The 21,073-nt window shown below is 42.5% G+C and overlaps 1 long non-coding RNA gene across 1 annotated transcript in view; it reads left to right on the forward strand.

The window, feature by feature from the left end:
- LOC115892878 overlaps positions 1–21,073 on the forward strand; it is a 38,230-nt gene that overhangs the window by 13,648 nt on the left and 3,509 nt on the right. Inside the window, exon 2 of the long non-coding RNA XR_004052790.1 lies at positions 865–950. This is a non-coding gene — a long non-coding RNA (uncharacterized LOC115892878). The remainder of the gene's footprint in view (positions 1–864; positions 951–21,073) is intronic.

Raw genomic sequence — 21,073 nt, forward strand, 5'->3', positions numbered from 1 at the left:
ATGATTCCAACTATATGGCATTTTGGAAAAGGCAAAACGATGGAGATCAGTGGTTGACAGGGGTTGGAGGGAGGGCAAGATCAACAGGCAGAGCACGGAGGATTTGGAGGGTCATCAAACTATTCTGTATGGTTCTGTAATGGTGGATCCATATCATGATACATTTGTCCAAACCATAGAGTATACAACACCAAGAATGAACTCCAATGTAAACTACGGACGTTGGGTGATAATGATGTGTCAGTGTAGGTTCATTGATTGTGACAAAGGTTGTCCTCTGGTGGGGGACGTACATAGTGGGGGAGGTGGTGCGTGTCTGGGTGCAGGGGGCATATGGGAAGTGTACTTTCTGCTCAGTTTTGCTGTGAACCTAAACTGCTCTAATAATTCAAGTTCATTAATTTAAAAACAACCCCTGAACTGTTTTAACAAGGATATTTGAATATTGACTACTGACCAGACATTTGCTGATATTAAGAAACTGTTGGCCAGGTGTGGTGGCTCACGCCTATAATCCCAGCACTTCGGGAGGCCAAGGCAGGTGGATCGCCTGAGGTCGCGAGTGTGAGACCAGTTTGCCCAACAGGGTGAAACCCCGTCTCTACTAAAAATAACAAAAATTAGCTGGGCATGTTGGCGCATGCCTGTAGTTCCAGCTATTTGGGAGGCTGAGGGAGGAGAATTGCTGGAACCCGGGAGGTGGAGGTTGCAGTGAGCCAAGATCATGCCATTGCACTCCAGCCTGGGCAACAGAGCGAGACTCTGTCTCAAAAAAAAAAAAAAAAAAAAAAGTGTTGGGTTTTTTGTTTTCAGGTGTGATACTGGTATTGTGGTTATGTTTTTAAAAAGTCTTGATGTTTTTAGCTTGGTGCGGTGGCTCAGGACTGTAATTCCAGCTACATGGGAGGATTGCTTGAGACCAGGACTTTGAGACCAGCCTGAACAATATAGTGAGTTCTGTCTCAAAAACAAAATAAAAAAAAAGTTGATCTTTATATTTTAGAGTTATATACTGCAATACGTATGAATGAAATGCTATGAAATTTTGGATTTGTTTCAGAATAATCCAGTGTGTGTGTTTTGAGGGGAAGCAGATAAGACAGGGTTGGTAATAGGATGATAATTGTTGAAGCTAGCTGATGAGCACATAGGGCTTGATTATACTATTACTTCAAGTTTTGTACACGTTTGGACATTTCCATAATAAAAAGTAAAAACATAATTACGTGCTTCAAGTCTCAATCCCTAGGTCTCTTACACTCTGGGAGCGGATTTAATAAATTTAGCAAATGCACTTGAGGTTAATAATGGATTAATACATTGCTGTGGCTAGAGAACATTTACATTTTGACATGGGTCTTCAATATCTTAATCTAAAGAAGCAAATATTGTGGAAATTTCAGACACTACCTCAATCTGACAGGGGAAGTATTTTGTATTAGTTCTAACTTTCCCCTTCCCTAATTTACCCATGTATAGAATTGGTCCTCATCCCTGACTGTGGGGAGACTTTTGATAGTTATTACCTTTTCTTTCTTTCTTTCCTTCCTTCCTTCCTTCCTTCCTTCCTTCCTTCCTTCCTTCCTTCCTTCCTTCCTTCCTTCCTTCCTTCCTTCCTTCCTTCCTCCCTCCCTCCCTCCCTCCCTCCCTCCCTCCCTCCCTCCCTCCCTCCCTCCCTCCCTCCCTCCTTCTTTCTTTCTTTCTTTCTTTCTTTCTTTCTTTCTTTCTTTCTTTCTTTCTTTCTTTCTTTCTTTCTTTCTTTCTTTCTTTCTTTCTTTCTTTCTTTCTTTCTTTCAATTTTTTTGAGACAGAGTTTCACTCTGTCACCTAGGCTGGAGTACAGTGGCACAATCTGAGCTCACTGCAACCTCTGACTCCCAGGTTCAAACAATTCTCCTGCCTCAGCCTCCCGAGTAGCTGGGATTACAGGTGCCTGCCAGCACGCCTGGGCAATTTTTGTATTTTTAGTAGAGATGGAGTTTCACCCTTTTGGCCAGGCTGGTCTCGAATTCCTGACCTCAGGTGATCCCCCCACCTCGGCCTCCCAAAGTGCTGGGATTATAGGAGTGAGCTACCATGCCCAGTCAACTATTACCTTTTCTAAGAATGCTTTATAACATCATGGCATTTCAAATTGTGTAACATTCAGAATGTTTTCTGTTGTATCCATTCCTACGTCTTCACTACTTTCCTGGGACTTGACAGGGCATATTGAATCTATCCTGTAAAGCATGGGAACAAATAAGGATTCCAAAACGTGAATTGGATTTAGTTAATTTTCGTTTCTCCATCTCTCCGTACAGACGGGCAGCATGAGTGAACATCTAGTATGTATTTGATATGCGCTCAGTTGATACCGTAAAGAGATTTATAAAATGATGCCAACTTTGAGGGGTTCACACTCTAGGGGAAAGACTGTACTGTCAAAGTGGATACATTTGGAGGTTGAGGGCTTCACGGAGAGGAGGAAAGTTGTGCTGAGCCATGCAAATAAGCAGAAGCTCATCACCCACCCAATTTATGTCAGAATCAGAATCCAAAGCCAGGGACCCACCAACCAACTGTCTGGCCCAGCACAGTTTCCGTGTGGCAATTCCACTTCGGTTTTCTCATCTTACATCGCAGTGTATTTTGTTTCTTGTAACTCCTGCAGGATTTTTCTTAAAGCCTTACGTGGTGCTATTATCACGTGGCACAAAATGAAGCCGACCTGTTTGTGTGTGGGAATAGAGGGAGAATGACACTGCTGGGATGCAACGGATGGAGGGCGGAAAGCTGTCCAGCACCTTGTCTCTCCCAAGATATATAGCCCAGGGGCATTCCCATTCCTCCACGACACAAATGACAACTTCCTCGAGCTCTGATGGCTTCCCAGGTGGCTGACAGCATGGAGAACCTTGCTCATGTTTACCTGTTCTTGCATCCATTACTCACCTCTTCCCACATTCCCCTACACTTGCACACAAAGCCACAGAGTGGCTCAAAAAAAAAATGAAAAGCTTCCCCCCAACCCTATTCTAAAATGTCAAGTGTTTCAGTTTTGAGAAAAAAGAAAGCTGAAGAAACCATGACTCATGACATGGGCTGACAAACAACGGTCTGAAGGTATGCTGGTGAGTCACACCGTGGAGCTCTGCCTTTGTGTTGTGGTGAGGGCCGGGGCTGGAAGGAGCGTCATGGGGCCAGCCAGTAAAATTCCACTACTCTCCGAAGCCGTTTGGGAGGAATTGAAAAACCCTGGGCTTTTTCCAGCCCCAGTGTAGTGGGTGACTTTGAGTCCTCTCAGGTATGGTGACCTGTATGGGAAATCAGGAAGAATGATTATTAATAACTGGAAAAAACCCCCTATTATTATCTTTCCATGCCCAATGCCATGCTGAACCAGCTCTGCCTGCTTCTGCAAGCCGGTGAGGCTGCTGGATTTTCTCGAAGGGTATTGGGTTGCTAAGCAACAGTGCTGGCGGCGCCTATCATGCCCGGCGATGTCAGTGCCTGAGTGTGGCCTGCAGAGCACACTTGCTCCCCTCCCCGTCGCCTCCCCTCAACCCCTTCCCCGCCACATGAGAACAGTAATTTGCATCTCAGGGACAGGAGCTGTGCCAGGTGATTCTGTGTATAAAACAGCGCAGTGCAGCCCCTGAAGCACAAATACTGTTTTGGGTTACAAGGTGGTGCATGTGACGTATTTGAAAATACAGACTCATTTGTGTATACTCCCCACATAAGGAGTGTAGGCTTCATCTAAAAGCCTGCATGTCAAATATTCCTTTCTAATACATCCTGGTGTGCTCTGCCTTGAAGTGTTTTTTTCCTGTCTGCCTGTCCAGCACCTTATTTATGCCCCATTCTGTCCCTCTCTCTCGTTGCCTTTGTTCCGCGGTCTCCTGGGTGATGGAGTTAGTGTTTGTGTGTAGGGATGTGTGGACAAGAGGGAGCTGATTTCTAGAGGTGAGACGGCCCTGTGGTTAACGGTTGGAGGCTGCTGTTGACAAGGCCTGTTGCTGTGGCAGTTTTGTTCCGGAAGTGGCCATTTTCTGGGCAGGGCTCCAGCAGAGCCCCATCTGCCTGTGCCTTTTTACTTCCTGTCAAGAGGCAGCAGGCTTCGTGAGCTGGGGAAGTGCCAGAGGCAGCCTTTCAGTTAGACAGACCTGGACCCAAACCCTTTCTCTTCCCCTAACCCTCTTTGGCATCTTGGCACGTGACTGTCCCCATTTCTGAAAAGGGTGTTCACAAGAACAGTCTGGCTGGGTTGTTGGGGTGCCTGAGTGTGATCATGCATCTCCATGGCTGGCCATGGTGCTTATTCAATGGCAGATATTACCAGGATGCAGTGAGTCCCAGTAGGAAGGGCCTTTAAGATGTTATCTGGTTCCACACAGCAGGGAAGGGAACTGTAATTCCCCACTCTCCCTGTGGAGAATCAGGGCGGGCTCCGGATGGATGGCCAAAGGCTGCACAGAGGTGAACCTCCAGGGTAGGGTGGTTCTAGGCGCTGTTCACACTCCTGTCCCAGGGGTGTTTGGTCTGGGGCACATTGTGATATGTGTTTCCCTCCTTTCTTAAAATTAGCCCTTGGCGTCGGGGCCTTGCAGTGGACTGATGTCCCTCCTTAACTGAAGAGTCAGTCTGTTTATTTTTGGGGGTCGTTTAGGGGGAAAAAAGTAGATATCTGAACAAAACTGGCTGGCAGGAACCTTTGGCTGACTGCCGGGCTTTGGTGGTGGTCAAGACCTGGAACTGAATTTGAGGCCTGGCCAGGGTGAAGGATGTCCCATAGGAGCCCGGGAGGATGACTCTGCCAGGCCTGCTTTTGACATCTCTGTCATGCTTCATGCTTTATGCTGCTCTGGGCCATGAAGCAAGAACTAAATCTGATGCCCAATTAAGGCCGAGCTCTTTTTTTTTTTTTTTTTGAGACACAGACTCACTCTGTTGCCCAGGCCATAGTGCAGTAGTATGATCATGGCTCACTGCAGCCTCAGTCTCCTGGACTCAAGTGATCCTCCCACCTCAGCTTCCTGAGTAGTTGGGAGTACAGGTGAGTCGGGTGAGTGCCGCCACACCTGGCTAATTTTTTTTTTTTTTTTTTTTGGTAGAGATGGGGTTTTACTGTGTTACCCAGGCTGGTTTCAAACTCCTGGGCTGAAGGCCATCCACTCACCTCAGCTTCCCAGTGTTGGGACTACAGGTGTGAGCCACTCATCTAGTCTAGCCTGTGCTCCTAAACAGGAAATGTGTGGCATGCCTTCTTTGAAGGTGGCTTTCTTATTCTGAGTTTTAAACCACAACCATTCTTATTCTGAGTTTTAAACCACAACCACTGAAGATGGTCACTGCCTGCGGAACACATACCATTTCCGCTCAGAGAAACCATTCCTCCTTAAGGAAAGCTGGGGCCATTCCTGGTCTGGCGTTCCCAGTGAAGGAAGAGCCAAGTGGATGCCCCTCGACCCTGGCCCGAGGCGCTGGGTTATGGTCCAGCTGGGCACCCTACTCTTTAGGAGGTGGAGAGGGGAATAGAGGGATTGGTCTAGGTTTGTGTGGGTCAGAGACAGGTAAGAACAGTTATAGTAGTTGCCAGGCAAAGTAAATAGGAAGCAGACAGAAAGGCCCAGGCACGCAGGAGACCGCAGCTACAAGGGCAGGGAGAGGGACACGTTGGTGGAAGAGGGAAATGAGGAGGGGCTCTTGGAGATCCTGCCAAGGAGGCGTTCTCTGAACCTGTCCTGCTGACACACCCACTGCAGGGTCCACTGAGACAGCAAGGCAGGAAGGGTGGAAAGGGTCTGCCAGGGGCAGTGCCTGGCATGCACTAGAGGTTATGTAGAGTCTGGGATCAGTGACAGAAGATCACATCTAGAACCACGGTCAAGAATGTGAGCCAGATTTTCCGGGGCTCGGTCCTGGCTTTGTCACTTAACTGTGTCACTTGGAGCAAGTCACATACCTCTTGCAGACTCAGTTGCTCATCAAAAAAATGGGAATTGTATATATATATATATAAATATATATAACATATAATTATGTATTTATTTATAATAAATGTGTATATATAATTATATAAGATTATAATAATCACAAATGGGGTTATATATAATATATAGTTATACATTAATTTATAATATATATTTATTTATAATATATGTGTATATATACACATATATACATATGTATGTCTGTCTATATCTAAATGAGCTAACCATGTAAAGCCCTGTGTACGTGCCTGGCATGTAGGATACTTCATCACTGTCACCTCTTTTTGTTATTATGACCTGAGCGTCTCCCTGTTCACCAGCCCTTGTTCTTTAGTCACAGGTTGACAGTAGATCCTGAGGAACCTCAGTTCTATCCCGAAATGTGAAAGCCTTTTTACTCAACCACAAAGAAGTGGTCAGCAGAAAACTGGGCATCCTGGCCTCTGGGGCCACGAGCAGCACTCAAGAGGAGCTACTGTTTTCCCTGCCTGTTAGCATGTGGCCTGGGGCCTTGTGGGCTATTTGAAAATTAGGACACAAGAAGTCCAAGCAGCACCTGGTGATTAAAGTGGGTTCTCTATCAGAGAGAGGCGTGACCTTCGAGGGCATCCATACAGGAGCCAGGGGCAAAGCAGAAGGTGGGAGGGACTCTCCAGGCTCAACCCTTTCAGCATAGTCAGGGGAGCCTGGCAGCTGGATTCCAGCCCTGCCCAGAGCCACCCAGAGAACTGAGGGAGGGGGATAGCTGCTCAGCTGAGTGATGGGAGGCTCCAGAAATAGTTGTCAACCTCATCGAACCAGAGATGAGCCCTTAGGACAGCCAGGGTGTTGATTTCCAGCCAGGCAGGGCTTTGGTTCTCCAGTGGGATGTGGACAGGGTTCACTGCAGCCTCTCAGCAGATGAACTAGGGGAGAGACACTACCCCAACCATGCTCCCCCGACCCTTGGGTGTTAAGTAAAAGTATCTCCTCTTTTCCTCTCTGCTCTCTCCACTTTACAACAAAATAGTATCTTTAGTCTGCAAAACCAGGACCAGGAAGAATCTTCACAGCTAGACGGGGCCATGGAAAGATGATGAGGTATATCGGGAAATATGTAACCTCGTAATACTTCTGCTGCAAAACCTCCTGACATTCTGAATGAACAGTCACATGCAGCCTCTTTCGTGCAAAATGGAGCTCATAAGAAAGTAAAGCAAATCTGTAGGGGCCAAATGAAGAGGGAACTGGAAGTCAGAGCTTCAAGTACATGACTGATGTGGTATATTCCCTGGGGATGGGGGTGTACATGCTGGTTTTGGGAACCAGGGCACTTGGGTTTAAAAGTTCGTCCAGGACATTTGTGTGATTCTCAGTTTTTGGATGTTGGTGAAAAGTGCTGCTTAGAACATTCTGGTATGTGAGTTTTTGTTGAACATAAGATATTTATGTTGGACAAATATTTAAGATACAAATTATTTAATTTAGGTATGTATAAACTCAGATTTGGAGAATACTGCTAAACAGATTTTCAGAGTGGTTGTTCATTTTAAATAACAGCATATGGGCCAGGCACTGTGGCTCATGCCTGTAATTCCAGCACTTTGGGAAGCCAATGCAGGAGGATTGCTTGAGGCCAGGAGTTTGAGACCAGCCTGGGCAATATAGTGAGACTCCATCTCTACAAAAAATTAAAATATTAGCTGGGCATGGTGGTGTGCACCTGTAGTTCCAACTACTCAGGAAGCTGTGATAGAAGGATCACTTGAGTCCAGTATATGGAGGCTGCAGTGAGCTGTGATCACACCAGTGTGTTCCAGACCAGGCAACAAAGCGAGACCCTGTATCAAAAAAAAAAAAAGAAAAAAGAAAAAAAAAGTCCAACAGCAATGACAACAGTGTAGGAGCATTCTAATTGCTCCACATCCTCCCCAACAATTTGTATTGTCTTTTCCTCAGGCTTATTTTAATCACTCTGGTTGGATTTGCATTTCTTTCTTCCTTTCTTCCTTTCTTCCTTTCCTTCTTTCCTTCCTTCCTTCCTTCCTTCCTTCCTTCCTTCCTTTCCTTCCTTCCTTCCTTCCTTCCTTCCTTCCTTCCTTCCTTCCTTCCTTCCTTCCTTCCTTCCTTCCTTCCCTCCCTCCCTCCCTCCCTCCCTCCCTTCCTTCCTTCCCTTCCTTCCTTCTTCCTCCTTCCTTCCTCCTTCTCCTTCCTTCCTTCCTTCCTTCTCCTTCCCTCCCTCCCTCCCTCCCTCCTCTCCTTCCTTCCTTCCTTCCTTCCTTCCTTCCTTCCTTCCTTCCTTCCTTCCTTCCTTCCTTCCTTCCTTCCCTCCCTCCCTCCCTCCCTCTCTCTCTTTCTTTCTTTCGATGGAGTCTCACTCTGTCGCCAGGCTGGAGTGCAGTGCCACGATCTCGGCTCACTGCAACCTCTGCCTCCCAGGTTCAAGTGGGTCTCCTGCCTCAGCCTCCCGAGTAGCTGGAACTACAGGTGTGTGCTACCACACCCAGCTAATTTTTGTATTTTTAGTAGAGATGGGGTTTCACCATGTTGGCCAGGATGGTCTCCATCTCTTGATTGAGATTGTGATCTGCCCACCTCAGCCTCCCAAAGTGCTGGGATTACAGGTGTGAGCCACTGCGCCCAGCCTTGGATTTGCATTTCTAGGATGATGAATAAGAGCGTACTTTCTCATAATTATTGTGGCAATTTGATACCTGCTTTTATGAAGTGTCTGTTCAAGTATTTTGCTCATTTTTTCTAGTGGGTCATCTGTACTTTTCTTACTGATTTATAGTTCATACTTGATTTATAGATTTGTATTTGAAATATAAATCCTTGTGACCATAAATATATTGCAAATCTCTTCGCCCATTCTTTAGCTTGCCTTTTCACTCTTTTCTTTTTCCTTCCTTTTTTGAGATGGAGTCTCACTCTGTTGCCCAGGCTGGAGTGCAATGGCGAGATCTCGGCTCACTGCAACCTGTCTCCTGGGTTCAAGCAATTCTCCTGCTTCAGCCTCCTGAATAGCTGGGATTTCCGTTGCCCACCACCATACCTGGCTAATTTTTTGTATTTTTAGTAGAGATGGGGTTTCACCATGTTGGCCAGACTGGTCTCAAACTCCTCACCTCAGGTGATCCAGCCACCTCGGCCTCCCAAAGTGCTGGGATTATAGGCAAAAGCCACCACACCCGGCTTCATTCTCTTGATGTTTTTGATAAGCAGATGTCCTTGATTTTATTAAAGTTCAAATCTCTTATTTTTTCCTTATAGTTATTACTTAAAAAATATTTGCTTTGTCCAAAATCATGTATTTTCCTGTGATTTTTTAAGAAGATTTATTTTTATATTTTTCAAATTTAGAACTACAATCCATCTTGAATTCTTTTTTTATATATATAGTTTTAAAAAAATATGGAGGTTGATATTAATTTTTTTACATCTAGATAGCCAACTGACCCAATGCTATTTATTGAAAATAGTATTATTTCTCTTATTGTGTCACATTGTCACCCTTGCTGTAAATCAAGTGACCATATATCTATAGGTCAGTTTCTGGATCCTGGATTCTGTTCCACCGGTCTATTTGTTTATCCTTGTGACATTATCTTATTGTATACCATCACTTCATTTTATAATGAGTCTTGATATCAAATAGGGAAAGTCTTCCAACTTTGTTCTTCTTCAAGATTGTCTTGGTTTTTTTTGCCCCTTAGCATTTTCATATAAAATTTAGAATCAGCTTGTCAATTTCCATACACACTCACAGTAAACCTGCTGGGATTTTTATTAGAATTACACAGAAACTCTAGATATGCCAGATTGTAGAGAGTTTATATATTTATAATATTGAATCTTCCAATATTGAATGGTAGAGCTCTTACACACTTCCATTATGTTAATATCTAGGTTTGTGATTTTTTTGGATGCTACTATATATTAGTCTGTTCAGGCTGCCATAACAAAATAACATAGACTAGGTAGCTTAAATAACAGAAATTTGTTTCTCACAGTTCTGGTGGTTGGGAAGTTCAAAAGCAAGGTACCAGCCAATTTGGTTCCTAGTGAGCATTTTTCCTGGTGTAGAAGAGGGTTATTCTTCTAGGTGGCCACCATCTTGCTATGTGTTCACATGATATCTTCTTTGTGGGTATGTCAGGAGAGATAGCAAGTGAGCAAGCTCCCTGGTGTCTCTTTTATAAGGGCATTAATCCCATCATGGAAGGCCCACCTTCATGGCCTCATGTAACCTTAATTATTTCCCCAAAGCCCCATTTTCAAATACAATATATTGGGGGTTAGGGCTTCAACATGTGAATTTTGGAGGGACATAAACATTCAGTACATAACATACTGTAAATTCTTCATGTAGGTTCAAGGTTGAAATGCATATAACCCATTTGGTTTGGGAATTCTTAAGATAAAACATTAATATAGAAGTGGTATCACTTCTATATTATACATTAATATACCAGTGGTATCCCTGCCATGTCTGTCAGAAGCAATAAAAAATCTTCTCTGGAGGAACGTTTCCTCAATTGAGGCAGTTCAAGATTGCTACGAACAGAGTCCTACTAAACATAAGTTCACAATCCAATTACAAAACATATGGGGAATCAATTTATTATGAGCAAGAGTCAGCAGACCAAGCAACTGATGGATTATATTTCAAGAACTTAAGACAATAGAACTATCAAATATTCTATAAAATAAATATATTTAAAATGATTAAAGACTTAAAAAGGAATTGAAAATTGATAAAGAGAATAAGACTATTAAAAGGAGGAGGCAGATTTGAAAAATAATCTAATAATATTAATAAAAATGAAAAGTATATAGTCATTAAAACTAAAAACTCAATGGACAGATTAGAGACAGCTGAAGGAGAATTAGGGAATTGGAAGGTACAGTAGAGGAAATTTCATAGAAAGCAGTTTAGAGAGATTAAGAGTTGGAAAATATGAAAGAGAGATTAAGAGACAAGTAGGACAGAATGAGAAATTCTAATATACATATAATGGGGTTTCCAGAAGGTAAGAAGATAGATAATGGGGCCAGGCATGGTGACTCATGCCTGTAATCCCAGCACTTTGGGAGGCCAAGGCAGGTGGATCACTTGAGGTCAAGTGGTCAAGATCAGCCTGGGCAACATGGTGAAACCCCACCTCTACTTAAAAAAAAAGTACAAAAATTAGCTGAGCGTGGTGGTGGGAGCCTATAATCCCAGATACTCAGGAGGCTGAGGCAGGAGAATCACTCGAACCTGGGAGGTGGAGGTTGCAGTGAGTTGAGATCGTGCCATTGCACTTCAGCCTGGATGACAGATAAGACTCCATCTCAAAAAAAAAAAAAAAGAGAGAAAGATAGATAATGGGGAAGAGGCAGCAGTTAAAGTGAAAGTGGCTAAACATTTTTTATAATTGATTTAAGACTTAAATCTTAAAAATCAGTAAGACTGATTACTCTTGAGTGGGAATTTAAAAAATGTATATGTATAGTTTAGAGGATAAAGGGGGAATCAGTAAAACTCAAACAATCCAAAAGAAAGAGAAAAGAAACAAAGAAAAGACAAAGTAGGAAGTATAAAATAAAGCAATGGCAATAAACCTAAACATATGAGTAATCATAATCCATACAAATAGAATAAATTATTCAGTTAAAAGACAGAAGCTAGGCATGGTGACTCATGGCCTGAAGTCCCAGCTACTTGGGAGGATGGTGTGGGAGGACTGCTTGAGTCTAGGAGCTTGAGGCCAGCCTGTGCACCACAGTGAGACCCTGTCTCAAAAAAAAAAAAAAGACAGAGATTGTTACAATAGGTTAAACACACACACACACACACATACACACGCACATGCAATCTAGTATTCTAGTATGCCTCTTGTTTACATGAGCAATGCAGAAAGTTTGAAAATACACACCAGGGGTATACTAATCAAAAGAAAGCTAGTTCAGTTATAGTAATAACAGACAAAATGGACTTTTTTATACATGTATAAAAGTACTTTAAAGAGAAAAATAGTCACTACATATGGTAAAAGGAACAGTTCATTAAGATACATTCACCTCCATTGTACCTAGCAAGATCACCTTAAAACATATGTAGCAAAAATTTACAAAATTAGGGGGAAAAATAGACAAATCCATACTTGTAGTGAGAGATTTTAACATACCTCTCATAGTAATTGATAAACCAAGAAGACAGAAAATTAGTATGATTATGGAACATATGAACAATATAAGAAGCTTGAACAATAATTGTATGTGTAATTTTACACTCAACAATCAGAGAATAGGCCAAGTGCAGTGGCTCATGTCTGTAATCCCAGCACTTTGAGAGGCCAAGGCAGGCAGGTCACTTGAGGTCAGGAGTTCCAGACCAGCCTGGCCAACATGGCGAAACTCCAACTCCAACAAGGTATTTTTGTACTAAAAATACAAAAATTAGCTGGGCGTGGTGGTGGGCACCTGTAATCTCAGCTACTCAGGAGGCTGAGGCATGAGAATAGCTTGAACCCCAGAGGTGGAAGTTGTAGTGAGCCGAGATTGTGCCACTGTACTCCAGCCTGGGCAACAGAGCGAGACTTCGTCTCAAACAACAACAGCCTCCACCTGCCAAAAAAGTTAGATAATATACATTCTTTCTAAGCAGATACAGAAAATATACAGATTTTGATCGTGCTCTAGATATTTATATCATAAAGTTATTTATGTAAAGCTTAAAAACTTATAAAATGATACTATACCATATTCATGGATATTATCTTCTTAAGAAACATAAAATACATGGGAGCAACAGACCCTAAATTCAGGCTGTAGGTTTTTCTGCAGTTGGGAGGAGGAAAAGGGGATAGGGGAGGGACATATTAGGGGCCTTAGTGGTATCTGTAGTGCTTAAAACAATCTTACATAAAAGATCACCTTCCTGTCCTGATCCAGAAGGGGTCTAACCTCTAAGCCTCTCTCTCTCCCACTGATTATAACTAAAACTTTTAAAAGCAGAAAATTCTTAAGACTTGGAAAAGTCATAGCATGCAGTCTGGGGAAAGGAGTCAAAACTTGAAGAATGAACTGTTCAGAACTAAATTTCTCATTTCCTCCCTTCTATTTCCCAACTTTGATCTGAGGGCAGCCTAGTTGTGGACGTAAAATCCTGAGAAAAACCCTATATTTCTGGCCAGAGGACTGAGAAAATGGATCCCTGGGAACTAGATAACAGGGCAGCAGTCCCCAACTTTTTGGCACCAGGGACCAGTTTCATGGAAGACAATTTGTCCATGAACCTGGGTAGGGGGATGTTTCAGGATGATTCAAGTGCATTACATTTATTGTGCCCTTTTATTTCTATTGTTATTACATTGTAACATATAACGAAATAATTATGCAACTCACCATAAGGTAGAATCAGTGGGAGTGCTGAGCTTGTTTTCCTGTAACTAGACGGTTCCATCTGGGGGTGACAGATCATCAGGCATTAGATTCTCATAAGGAGCACACAACCTAGATCCCTTGCATGCGCAGTTCACAACAGGGTTTGTGCTCCTATAAGAATCTGATGGCTCTGCTGATCTGACAGGTGGCGGGGATCAGGCAGTAATGCGAGCGATGGGGAGTAGCTGTAAATACAGACGAAGCTTTGCTTGATTGCCCACAGCTCACCTTCTGCTGTGCTGCCTGGTTCCTAACAGGCCATGGACCTGTACCGGTCCACGTCCCAGGGACTGGGGGCTCCTGGAGCAGGGGAAATGCTGGAGAAGAAGGATTCCTTAGTTCTGTGTATGGACCAACACAAATCTTGGGTTCAGCCTGAAGTTGCATATACCCAGGACAGACCTAAAAGCACTACAGCAAACGTTTTCACAACTGACCTGACACTAGAACCCTGCAAACAGAAGGCAAGACAGAACCTCAGTGGCCTGTGGTATAAGACCAAAAGTTCTGACATTCTTGTTCTTGTACCACCAAAAGGAAAGAGAAAGGAGACTGGATTAGGAAAAAATATATATTTGAAGAATTAACAGCTGAAAATGTCTTACATTTGGGCAAAACATAAATTTGTAGATGTAAGAAGCTTGGCAAGTCTCAAACAGAATAAACTAAAAGGAAATCATGTCCAGATGCATCACACACTGTTGAAAACCAGGTATAATGGAAAAATCTTGAAAGCAGCCAGAAATAAGTAACACATTATATATAGGGGAACAATGATTCATACGACTGAGTATTTCTTACCAGAAACCATGGAGGCCAGAAGACAGTAGAATAACATTTTTAAAGTGCTTAAAGAAAGGAGCTTTTAACCCAGAATTCTATATTCAGAAAAAATATCCTTCAGGAATGATGGTAAAATAAAGACATTCTCAGATTAAGAAAAAGTGAGAGAATTCTTTGATATTAAACCTGCTCTAAAATAAATGCCAAAGAGAGACTTACAGGCTGAAGGTAAATGATACCCTCAGGAATGAAGGAAGAGCAACAGAAATGGTAAATATTGGGCTAAATAAAATACCCTATTTTTATCCATTTAAATTCTTTAAATATTTACAGCTGTTGAAGGCAAAAATCGTAACATTGGTGAGGTTCTCAATGTATATAGATATAAACATAACAGCTATAACATAAAGGGGGAGGGTAAAAGTATGTATATGTTTGTCAGGCTCCTACATTTTACTTTGAATTGGTAAAATAGTAACTTGAAGTAGACTGTAAAAGACTAGGAATGCATATTGCGATATCTAGAACAGTCACTATACACACACACATATACAAAGAGATATTGCCAAAAAAGCCAATAGATACATTAAAATGAAATACTAAAAACTTTAAGTAATTCAAAAGAAGGTAGGAACAATGAAACAGAACCAAAACACATAGAGGACAAACAGAAATCACATAATAAAATAATAGACATACATTCAACCATACCAATAATTACATTAAATGTAAATGATCTAAACATACTGCTAAAAAAACAGAGATAGTCAGATTGGATAAAAAAGACTCAAATATAAGCTGTCTACAAAAAGCTAATTTAAATATGACATAGGTTAAAAAAGGAAACAATATAAAGCAAATATGATGAAATGATAGAACCAAGTGGTAGATACCTGTGAGTTAATTCTGTTACTTGCTATTATATTCTATATGTTTGAAAATATTCATAATAATAATAAAAGGTGATTGGATGATTTCTTACATAAATATTCTAGTCCTCTAGGGAAGGAAAGGAAAGATTGGCTAATGGATACAAGTTATGGCAAGATGGGAGGGATAATTCTAGTGTTCTATAACACTTTAGGGTGAATATAGTTAACAATAATTAAATGTACATGTTCAAAAAGCTGAAAGAGAGAATTTGTTTTTTTTTTTTTTTTTTTTGAGACAGAGTCTTACCCTGTCACCCAGGCTGGAGTGAAGGGGAGTGATCTCAGCTTACTGCAACTTCTGCCTCCTGAGTTTAAGTAATTCTTGTGCCTCAGCCTCTTGTGCCTCTGCAGCTCTGTAGCGATTATTATTATATACATTTTTAAAGACAGAGTCTCGCTTTATTGCCCAGGCTGGAGTACAGTGGCATGATCTTGGCTCACTGTAATCTCCACCTCCCGGGTTCAAGCAATTCCCCTGCCTCAGCCTCCTGAGTAGCTGAGACTACCGGCATGCATCACCACGCCTGGCTAATTTTTTGTATTTTAATAGAGATCGGGTTTCACCATGCTGGCCAGGATGGTCTTTATCTCCTGACCTCGTGATCCGCCCACCTCGGCCTCCCAAAATGCTGGAATTATAGGCATGAACCACTGTGCTCAGCCTAAAAGAGAGGATTTTGATTGTTCACAACACAAAAAAATGATAAATGTTCGAGGTGATGGATATGCTAATTACCCTGATTTGATCATTATACATTGTACACATGTATCCAAATATCACTCTGTGTCCCATAAACATGTACAATTATTGCATATCAACTAAAAATAAAAAGAATCAATGCCCTTTAGATGGGTATATAAGATCTTTAGATGCCCAGTTCCAGACTGATGTCTCATCTTTTTCCCTCTAGTCCCTGGTATGGGACCAGAGCTGAGGATCTGGAATCAGACTGCTTAACTCAAATTCTACTTCTTACCTGGTGATCATGTCCAAAGGACTTTAATTTTCTTAAACCTCAGAAGACTTCAACTGTAAAATAAGTATAACATTGCCTAACACTAAGGGTTTATTTTGAGGAATAAACGTAATATTGTACCTAAGTAATGGCAAAATGCTTGGCACATAGGACTTGTTCAAATGAACGTGAGCTGTTATTAGCTAGACTGATTCGCCTGGCTAAGTCACTGATTCCACTACAGGTCATCCTAATTCCTTGCCTTTTACTACCAACAAAACACAGATTGCAACACATTAATGGCTGGTGAAATCAATGGAGTTTATTGTGGCCAGCATTACAAAAAATTGTAATGAAATGATATACAACAGAATAGAATGGGTTGGAATTTAACAGAATTTAAAATAGCAGAATAGAATAGCATTTTTAAAAAGTGAATTTGTATAGTTAGGGTAATGATTGTTACAGCGTGTGGGCATAAAACATATTTATTTTTGTGGGTTTTGGCCAAAAGAAGCTTGAGAAACACTGATTTCCATGATTCCTTTTGCCTGGAGTAACGAGGCTTATTGTTGCCCTCCGGTGGATTTTCAACAGCCTGTTGGAGCCCCACTTCCTTGAAAAGTTTTCACATGATTTTCCTTAGCTGAAATGCAAAACCTGTGGAAGCCAAGGGTGGGTTTTAAACAAGGGAGTGATTAGATATGATTTACATTGTAAGAACAGGTGCTCCTGTAACGAGGACTGAGGAAGCCTCAGGAGGGAGTGAGAGCAGAAGGGAGCCCACCTGTGGTCATCTCAGCAACAGCAGAAGAACCTGGGCTGCTGGGAGTGGAGTTGGAGAGAAACAGGTTGATTTGGTAGTTATTCTGCAGGTAGAATGGACAGGCGAATTCCGCGAGATGCCCTGGGGTCGCTCGCTGCTCAGGCTCAGGTCTTTCTGTGGCTTCTTCTTGGTCAGTCTGGCTCCATTCCTCCATGTCTGGCTCCTATCACTGCCTACATTCAGAGTCCATTTTCTGATGCCCTCTTTCAGCTCTTTGCCTGCACTTATCTGTGACTGCCTGCTCATCTCTCCAGGTGAACGGGAGCTCCTGGGAGTCCTTTCCTTTGTGGGGGTTATCAGTATCAGAATGGAGTGACTTCCGTCAAACTCTAACAAAATGGAGGCGGAGACCATGCAGAGCGAGCCTACACGCATGCCTGTAACAGGACTTCTCACCAGGAATCCCTGCACATATGCCTATGACGGGGACTATGCCAGGAACTCCTCACGTATGCAGGATTCGAGGTAAGTCATTTGCTCAAGGACACTTGCCCAGCAATGGCAGCCTCTACCAATGAGACGTCGCCAACTCCTGTAATCAATGGTCTTTGTTTCCAAACAGCTTATGTGGAATTCTCCTTTTTTTTTGTCTGTAAAAGTTTTCTTTAGCTCCGAGCTCTTTAGATATGCCTATGATTCATCCCAGCACATGTTTCCCAGGTTGCAATCCTCTGCAATTCCCAAATAAGCTCTTTTTGTGGAGATCCTGTCTCTCTCTGTCATTATTTAGGTTGACACCTTTTATGTCCTGCATTGCTGTTGATGACACCCACATTTGTACCTCTTGCTTGAACGTCCCCATCCCCAACAATGAAATTCCTATCTCTGTCTACTCGGTACCTCTATTTGAACCGCTAAGATGAGTATCCCAAACCGAGCTCCTGTGATGCCCCCAAAGCTGCTCCTCCTCACCACTTCCTCCTCTCAGCAATGGCAGCTGTATTCTTCTTTGGGCTTTATTCAGTCCCCCAACTTTGGAGCTTTCTTGACCCCTCTCTATTGTTCACACGCCATATTCAGTGTGTCGGCAAATCCTTTGGCCCTGCCTTCCAAAGACATCCAGAATCTCCTCACTTCTCACGACCTCTCTGTCTCACTCTGTGTCAGGCCACGCTGTGTGTCACTTGCACAGTCGCAGGAGCCTTGGATCGAGTCCTTCAGACCTTCTACCTCTTTGACTTCATCTCGTGCTGCTCCAAGCCCCGTGCTCTTCCTTGGACACACCGGGCATGCTCCTGGCAGAGCCTGTGCACTTGCTGTTCCCTTTGTCGGGAAGCCTTTTCCCCAGATATCTGCTCAGCTCATCCCTTGTCTCTTTCAGTTCTCACTCAGATTCTCCTTCTCAGTTGAGTCTTTCTGACCATCCTCATTAAAATCAAATAACACCCCTACTCCACTCCCTTGCCCATTTTCCTCATCCATTTCCACCCCCCCAGGACTAATCACTCTCTAACATTCTCTCTCTGTATATTTTTAATATATTCATTTATACGTCTTGCATAAACAAAATGATTTGGTTTATTGTCTATCTCTTCTTGCTAGAATGTAAACTCCACAAGGGTAAGAGTGCTTGTTTATTTTGTCACCGTTGTGTCCCTGGCTCCTAAAATGCTGATGGTGTGGCCAGCTGCATGCGTTGCTGTCTCTATTTTGAAATCCTTAGTAAATTTTGGGCAAGACCCTCCTCTTTCATTTTATGCTGGACCTGGAAAATTACGGAGCGGGTTCTGACTTCCAGGCACATAGTACGCATTCAATAAATAATCTCTTGAATGAATGTTGAATGTGGTGGTTTTCAAAGCAGATGTGAGATAAGAGGTTACTGATTGGTAGACTGAATGGAGGGAGGGCTGATTATTCGTTCATTCATTCAATAACATTCAACAAATATTTACCTGACATCCTTAGGGATTAAATTTCTGTCCACTGATAGCGAACCTCATGCATTGTGTTGCACACTTCATAGATTTGAGGGATTTTAGGAATACAGCACCCTGTGATGTAGGTATGATTGTCTCCACTTCCAGACGAGGTTACTGAGAAGTTAAGGCATTGCCTGAGGTCGTGTGGCTAGTGGAAGCCACAGGCAGAATTATCCCATGGCCAGCCAGGCTGAGCTGTGGGGGCAGCTCCTGTACTTTCAGTCTCCTCCTTCAGAATCCCTCCTCCTCACTCCCCATTCATGGGCTGCTTCTCCCAGGATCAGGCAGCCTCTGTCCACGTTTTCTCACTTCACCCTTTCTCTTTGCAGAATTAGAAAGAATCGGCTCTCACCTATTTGTTTCTTACTGTGGATTTATCCATGTGTCACCTCTCCCAGGCAGAATTACATTCTGAAGGCGTCTCTAATTGAGATTGCTCCATGGGGAAGGACTCTTAGACCTCAGGAAGCAGTTGTTAAGGCCCTGGAGTGAGGCAGGAACCCCAAAGCCCTGATGACACCCCATGTAGGTACCCCTAAACCTGCCTACATTTCAGGCCAGGCCTCCAGTATAGAGATGGAAAATAGTCCCACTTTTGGTCACAGATTCTAGAAAACTGTGAAATTCTGGGGAAATCCATTTTGAGTAATACCTTTTAGAAGAAGGAAAAATGGAAGTAGCTTATCATAGCATGGGTTTTGCTAGACAAAGATGGCAATACATTTAACAACTCTTAAGTATGCGCAGCTGACATCTCGTAGAGTAGGGCTGGTGACTAAACCAGAAGTTACTGTCTGCATCCTCTGTCACTTACAAATAAAAATGAGGACCAGGCCTTAGTTATGAAATGCATGAACAACCTCTGCTGTGGGAGCCACATAAAAAGATGGTGATTCCAAATATTTAACCTTATCATGTGTCTGTGTGGTTTCATTTGAAAATGTGGGGTGCCTGAAATTCTCAGAACTTCGAAAACTCTTAAGTTTTTTTTTTTTTTTTTTTTTTTTTTTTTGAGACAGGGTCTTACTCTGTTGCCCAGGCTGGAGTGCGGTGGTGCAATCATAGTTCACTGCAGCCTCAAACTCCTGGCCTCAAAGGATCCTCTCAAATACCTGGGATTACAGATGCATGCCATCGTGACCAATTTTTAATTTTTTTTTTTGTAGAGACGAGGGTCTTTCTATGTTGCCCAAGCTGGTTTTGAACTCCTGGACTCAAGACATACTCCCACCCTAGCCTCCCAAAGTGCTGGGATTACAGGCAGAATTCACCACACCCAGTTGAAACTCTATGCATTGAAATAACAAATATAAGAAATAGGTTAAAATATAATACATAATAAATATAATAAATACACAAATATATAAATATACTATTCTACATGTAAACTCATATGTATTTTATATATGAATATATTATATATTTTGTATATGACTATATTATATATTTAATATAATATATTGTATATATATTTGAAAATATTGTACATATAAAGTATATGACATATAAAATCAGAAATAAACATAAGGAATGTAAGTATTGAAATTACATTGTAAGCTTGCTTTTTGTACTCAGACCTTCCCCACAGTATTAGGATGGTTTCATTGGCAAGTAAAAGAAACTGACCCTAACCCAGCTTAGGACTTCAGGAAAATTGATTGAATGATTGATTGATTGCTTCTATGACTGAACACGCTGCCTCACCTCCAGGCCTCCTGGCTTGATGCTCAGAGGGGCAAAAGGAGCTTCTCTCTTCTCCCAGCAGTCCCATGTCGAATCCTAGGTGAGCTCGGGCTGGCCTTACTCGGACACATGCTCTTCCCTTGGGCCCTTGACTTAGCAGGAAGGATGGGGGGCTGATTAGCCAGACCTCGAGGGGGCCAGAAACTGTGACCGAACCCCCGAGAATCAATACCGTCAGCTTTGGGGAGAAGCAGCTCCCAGAAAAAAGAAACAGTAATTGCTTATAATCTTGCTTTTCTTTCCATGCTGACAAGAGACATTTTCCCCGAGACTGACAGAAAGCGCCGTGTTGTCAAGAACGAGTCCTTTCTCTTAGCTGTTTTCATAATTCCAGGTGTTTTGTGTTCCAGTCAAAAGACTCAAGAAAAGAAAAATTTCCCGAGACAGAGGATCAACTTCTTTATTTTGGAAACAGTAGCTAAAATGTGGTCTCTGGACTCAGGCTAACCTAGATTTCAACACTGCATCTCCTGTGGAGTGTAGGAACTTGGGAACTTAGGTCCTGTTGACCTTCACTTTCCCCATT

Source organism: Rhinopithecus roxellana, chromosome 13 (assembly GCF_007565055.1).
Source record: "Rhinopithecus roxellana isolate Shanxi Qingling chromosome 13, ASM756505v1, whole genome shotgun sequence".
NCBI classification, from domain to species: Eukaryota; Metazoa; Chordata; class Mammalia; order Primates; family Cercopithecidae; genus Rhinopithecus; species Rhinopithecus roxellana.